This window comes from Halichoerus grypus, chromosome 1, assembly GCF_964656455.1.
Source record: "Halichoerus grypus chromosome 1, mHalGry1.hap1.1, whole genome shotgun sequence".
Classification (NCBI taxonomy): Eukaryota; Metazoa; Chordata; class Mammalia; order Carnivora; family Phocidae; genus Halichoerus; species Halichoerus grypus.
Genome location: NC_135712.1, coordinates 210,211,237 through 210,217,424, shown reverse-complemented (window position 1 = coordinate 210,217,424; position 6,188 = coordinate 210,211,237). Strand labels below are relative to the sequence as shown.

At 39.8% G+C, this 6,188-nt stretch overlaps 1 pseudogene; it reads left to right on the top strand.

Moving 5' to 3' along the window:
• The first annotated feature begins 589 nt into the window (after positions 1-589).
• On the top strand, positions 590-1,499 carry LOC118531277 (ADP/ATP translocase 2 pseudogene; annotated as a pseudogene).
• The last annotated feature ends 4,689 nt before the right edge of the window (positions 1,500-6,188 follow it).

Sequence of the window (6,188 nt, the reverse complement as noted above, 5' to 3'; positions counted from 1 at the left end):
GCCCGATGCGGGGCTCGATCCCAGGACCCTGGGATCATGACCTGAGCCGAAGGCAGACGCTTAACGACTGAGCCACCTAGGCACCCCAGGAAATTTTTTTCTTTTTTTATCTATTTGATATGATGGATGTTAGCTGAATATAATATGATAATCATTTCACAGTATATGTAAAATCAAACCTTCATGCTGTATACCTTAAACTTATACAGTGATGTATATCAATTATTTCTCAATAAAGCTGGGGAAAAACCCACATTAAAAAAATAAACAAAAACAGAATTACTATATGATCCAGTAATTTCACTACTGGGTATTTACCCAAAGAATACAAAAACACTGATTTGAAGAGATATATGCACACCTGTGTTTATTGCAGCATTATTTACAATAGACAAATTATGGAAGCAACCCAAGTGTCCATCAATAGATGACTGGATAAAGAAGATGTGGTATGTATATTACACACACACACACACACACAAACAATGGAATATGACTTAGTCATAAAAAAGAATGAGCCCAGAGCCCTGAAGTCCCAGCCGGTTCCTACCACAGCCCCACAGTTGCCCACCTCCTCTTTCCTTTCAACATGACAGATGCCACTGTGTCCTTTGCCGAGGACTTCCCAGTGGGCAGAGTGGCTGCAGCCATTTCCCAAGACTGAAGTAGTGCCTATCGAGTGGGTCAAGCTGCTGCTGCAGGTGCAGCATGCCAGCAAGCAAATCCTCAGATAAGTAATACAAGGGCATTGTAGACTACATGGTTCATACCTCCAAGAAGCAGGGAGTCCTGTCCTTCTGGCATAATAACCTGGCCCATGTCATCAGATACTTCCCCACCCAGGCTCTTAACTTTGCCTTCAAAGATAAATACAAGCAGATCTTCCTGGGTGGTGTGGACAAGAGAACTTAGTTTTGGTGCTACTTTGCAGGGAATCTGACATCAGGTGATGCTGCTGGGGCCACATCCTTGTGTTTTGTGTATCCTCTTGATTTTGCCCATACCCACCTGTCAGCAGCTGATGTGGGCATAGCTGGAACTGAAAGGGAATTCAGAGGCCTCAGTGACCACCTGGTTAAGATCTACAAATCTGATGAGATTAAGGACCCATACCAAGGCTTTAATGTGTCTGTGCAGGGTACTATCATTTACCAAGCTGTCTACCTTAGTATCTATACACTTCAAAGGGAATGCTTCCAGATCCCAAGAAGATGCACATCTTTGTCAGCTGAATGATCGCACAATTTGTCACAGCGGTTGCTGGATTGACTTCCTATCCATTTGACATTGTTCATTGCTGTGTGGTGATGCAATCAGGATGTAAAGGAATTGACATCATGTACACAAACACACTTAACTGCTGGAGGAAGATTGCTTGCAAGGAAAGAGCCACAGCTTTTTTCAAGGGTGCATGGCCCAGTGTTCTCAGAGGCATGGGTGGTGCTTTTGTGCTTGTCTTATGTAAACTTCTTGATTTCATCATACAAGTTATTTCCTAGTTTTTTCCCCCTGTGAAAATGCATGTTGTATTATATAACATATCTTGAGCATTCTTGACAGACTGTTGGCTGTCCATTTATTAATGGCAACAATTTACTGGCTGAAAATGGGATGCAATAATATTCATCTGACCAGTTTTCTCTTAAAGCCATTTCCATGATGATGGGACTCAATTATATTTTTCATTTCAGTCACTCCTGATAAATCTGAAGAAATAAAAAATATCTGAAATAAAAAAATGAAATGAATGAAACCTTGCCATTTGCAACAACATGGATGGATCTAGACAAATAATGCTATGTGAAATTAGTCAGAAAAAGACAAGTTCTGGATGATTTCACTTATATGTGCAATTTAAGAAACAAAACAAATAAAGAAAAAAGAAATACCCAGACTCTTACAGAGAACAAAAGAACAAACTGATGGTTACCAGAGGGGAGGTGGGTAAGGGCATGGGTAAAATAGGTGAAGAGGATTAGGAGTACACTTATCATCATGAGCACTGAGTAATGCATAGAAGTGTTGAATCACCACTATATCGTACACCTGACACTAATATTGTATGTTAATTATACTGCAATATGAAAAACACATTAAAAAAGAAAATGACAATTCTCCAGCAACCAAACACAAAGGCATGGAATATTGTGATAGAACTCATACAGAATTAAAATAGGTTGTTATAAAGAAATTGAACAAGCTACAGGAAATCTCAGAAAGACAATTCAATGAATTCAGTAACAAAATTAATGAACAGAAGTTCTTTATCAAATAGATTGAAATTGTAAAAAAGAACCAAATAAATTCTAGACTGATTAAACCAGTGAATGAGATGAATAATGCAATAGAGAGCATTGGCAACAAGGCAGACCAGATGAAAGAAAGAATAAATGGCTTGGAGAATAGGAATAGAGAAATAATTTAGTTAGAGGAGAGAATTAAGATTTTTAAAAAGTAAAGTAACCTTCTGAAAGCTATCAGATTTGATCAAAAGGCAAATATAAGAATAATCAGGGATGTTGGGGAGATGGCAGAGTAAGAAGATCCTTAGCTCACTGCATCCCACAGATACACAGAGATATCAGCCACATCAGTGCAAATAACCCAGAAAATGACCCAAAGACTGACAGAGCAGACTCTCCACAGTTAGTAATAGAGAGGAGGCCACATCAAAAATGGTAGGAGGGGCAGAGATGCAGTTGGGAACCAACCCCCCAGTGAGACTAATCGCAAACAGGAGGGACACCACAAGCACAGAGAAGTGAAAAAAACAGATCCCACACCAGGCACCCCAGACATGGGAGACCTCACTAGGAAGATGAATCCCCATGACATTTGGCTTTGAAAACCAGTGGGGCTTAACTCCCTGACTTTGTACAATCAGTAGAGCTTAATTCCAGGAACTTTTAAAATGAGCATGCTCAGCTCTGGGAAAACCAGAGGCAAGAGGAAACTGAGTCCCCACCCTTAAAGACAGAGCATAACAACCCTGCTGAGCTAGAGCATAGAAGCAGCAGTTTGAAAAGTAACTGGGGTGACATGAGGATTTATTTACCAATCTCAGAATGTGCCCTGGAGGGTCAGGGATCTTTAAGAGACTTCTCCAAGAATAATAATAATAATAATAATAATAATAATAATAATAATAATAATAAAAGCTAGTGGATACCATTTCTCTCCCTCCTCCTGCACAACACCCCCATCCTAGATAGAAGGACACTTTCAGAAACCAACAGGAACACTCTCTACCTACCTTGCTGGCATCACCTGTCCCATTCCTGAGTTCTCCTGAGGATCTACCCCCAACCAACCTGCTCCACTCAGCAGGAATCCTTCCAAAGCAGCTACTGCCCAACACACCCTCCAAGCAGCCCCAGCATGGACCAGCACCACTGCAAAGTGACTCCTGCTCTGGGGAGAGAAGATAACCCCACACACCAGTGTGCCTAAAATCTCAGAAGCCAAACTTTATAGCTGGAAATATAGAGAGAGTGCTCCGCCGATCAGTGTGACAACAGTCCTGGCAAATGGGCTGAGGGCAGCCATCTGGTCTGTTTGCTGATACCCCCCAACTACAAACCTGCCCCAGACCAGACTATCCCCTTAACAGCACAGGGACCGAGCCCTGCCTGGGATGCTCCCAACATACAAAGTGGACCATTGCAGCTGATTAGACTGAGAGCAAATGAGGCTCAGTCACAACTGTAGGGCACATTGGAACCACATAGGAGGCACCCCTGAATTACCTGGTCTGGTGACCACAGGATCTCTTCTTCAGAAGGGTAATGCTTTCCTGATCAGGAAAGCTAACAGCTAGACATAGCTAACTTACTTACTACATAGAAACAAACACAGAGAGCTGGACAAAATAAGGAGACAGAGGAATATGTCCTGAATGAAAGAAAAGGACAAAAACCACAGAAAAAGAGCTAAATGAAACAGAGATAAGCAATATGCCTGATAAGTATTCAAAGTAATGGTCATAAAGATACTTACTGGGCTTGAGAAAAGAGTGGAGGATATCAGTGAGGTCTTCACAAAGAGATAAAAAATATGAAAAGGGACCAGTCAAAGGTGAAAAATTCAATAACTAGAAAGAATCAACAGATTAGAAGAGGCAGAAAAAGGGATCAGTGACCTGGAAGACAGGGTAATGGCAAGTAACCAAGCTGAACAACAAAAATGAAAAGGAATAAAACATGAGAATAGATGAAGAGAACTCAGCAACATCACCAAATGTAACAGCACTCACATTATAGGATCCCAGAAGGAGAGGAGAGAGAGAAAAGGGACAGAAAATGTATTTGAAGTAGTAATAGCTGAAAACTTCCCTAATCTGGGGAAGGTGACAGAGATCGAGAGCCAGGAGGCACAGAGAGCACCCGAAGTCAACCCAAGGAGGTCCATACCAAGACACTTAGTAATTAAAATGGCAAAAGGTAATGATAAAAAGAGAATTTTAAAGGCATCCAGAGAAAAGAAACATTTAGATATAAGGGAAAGCCCATAAGGCTATCAACTGATTTTTTCAGCAGAGACTTTGCCTGCCAGAAGAGAGTGGCATGATATATTCAAAGTGCTGAAAGGAAAACACTCACAATCAAGAATACTCTACCCAGCAAGATTTTCCTTCAGAATAGGAGAGAGAAAGAGTTTCCGAGACAAACAAAAGATGAAAGAGTTCATCGTCACTAAAGCAGCCTTACAAGAAATGTTAATGGGTATTCTTTGAGTGGAAAGACAGGCCACAATCAGAAGTAAGAAAATTAGGAAAGGAGAAAAAATTCACTGGTAAATGCAAACATATAACAAAAGTAGATTAATCAATTGTAAAACCAGTACAAAGGTTAAAGCACAAAAACAGTAAAGTCAATTATATCTATAAAAAAAAATCAAAGGATTCATAAAAGGATGCAAAATAAGACACCATAAACATAAAATGGGGGGTGAGTAAAAATTAAGTGCTTTTAGAAAGGGTTCAAACTTCAGAGAGAGAGAGAGAGAATGCACAAGCAGGGGGAGCAGCAGGCAGAGGGAGAAGCAGGCTCCCCCACTGAGCAAGGAGTCTGATGCAGGACTCAATCCCAGGACTCTGGGATCATGATCTGAGCGAAAGGCAGATGCTTAACTGAATGAGCCACCCAGGAGTCCAAAAAGGGTTCAGACTTAAGCAAAGCAACCATCAACTTAATACAGACTGCTACATGAATAAGATGTTGCATATGAAGGGTAAGGGTAACCACAAATCAAAACCTATAATAAATACACAAAAATAAAGAGAAAGTAATCCAAGCATAACACTAAAAAGGCCATCAAACCACAGGGAGGAGAGCAAGAGAAGAAAGGTACAGAGAAGAACTACAAAAACTCTAAAACAAGTAACAAAATGGCAATGAGTACATACCTATCAATAATTACTTTAAATGTAAATGGACTAAGTGCTCCAACCAAGACATAGGGTAACTCAATGAATAAAAAAAAGCAAGAACCATCTATATGCTACCTACAAGAGACCTACTTCATACCTAAAGATACATGCAAATTCAAAGTGAAGGGATGAAAAATTATACACCATACAGATGGGAGTGAAAAGAAAGCTGGGGTAGTAGTAATACTCATATCAGACAAAATAGACTTTAAAAGAGAGACTGGAGCAAGAGAGGCACTGCATAATGATAAAGCAGTAATGCAACAAGAGGATATAACAATTGTAAATATTTGTGCACCCAACATGGGAGTATCTAAAGACATTAAGCAACTATTAACAAACATTAAAAAAAGAAATTGATAGTGGTACAATAATAGTTGGGGACTTTAACACCCCAGTTAGATCAATGGATAGATCATCCAGACAGATAATCATCAAAGAAACAATGACTTTGAAATGGCACATTTAACCAGATGGACTGAATAGATATATTTAGAAAATTCCATCCAAAGATAGTGAAGTACACATTCTTTTCAAGTGCACATGGAACATTCTCAGTTTAGATAACATGTTAAGCCACAAAACAAGTCTCAGCAAATTCAAAAAGCTTGAATCCTATCATGCATCTTTTCCAACCACAGCAGTGTGAAACTAGAACTCAATTACAAGAAAAAAAATCTGAAAAGAACACAAACACATAGAGGCTAAACAACATAGTACTAAACAATGAATGGGTCAATCAAGAAATCAAAGAGGGAAT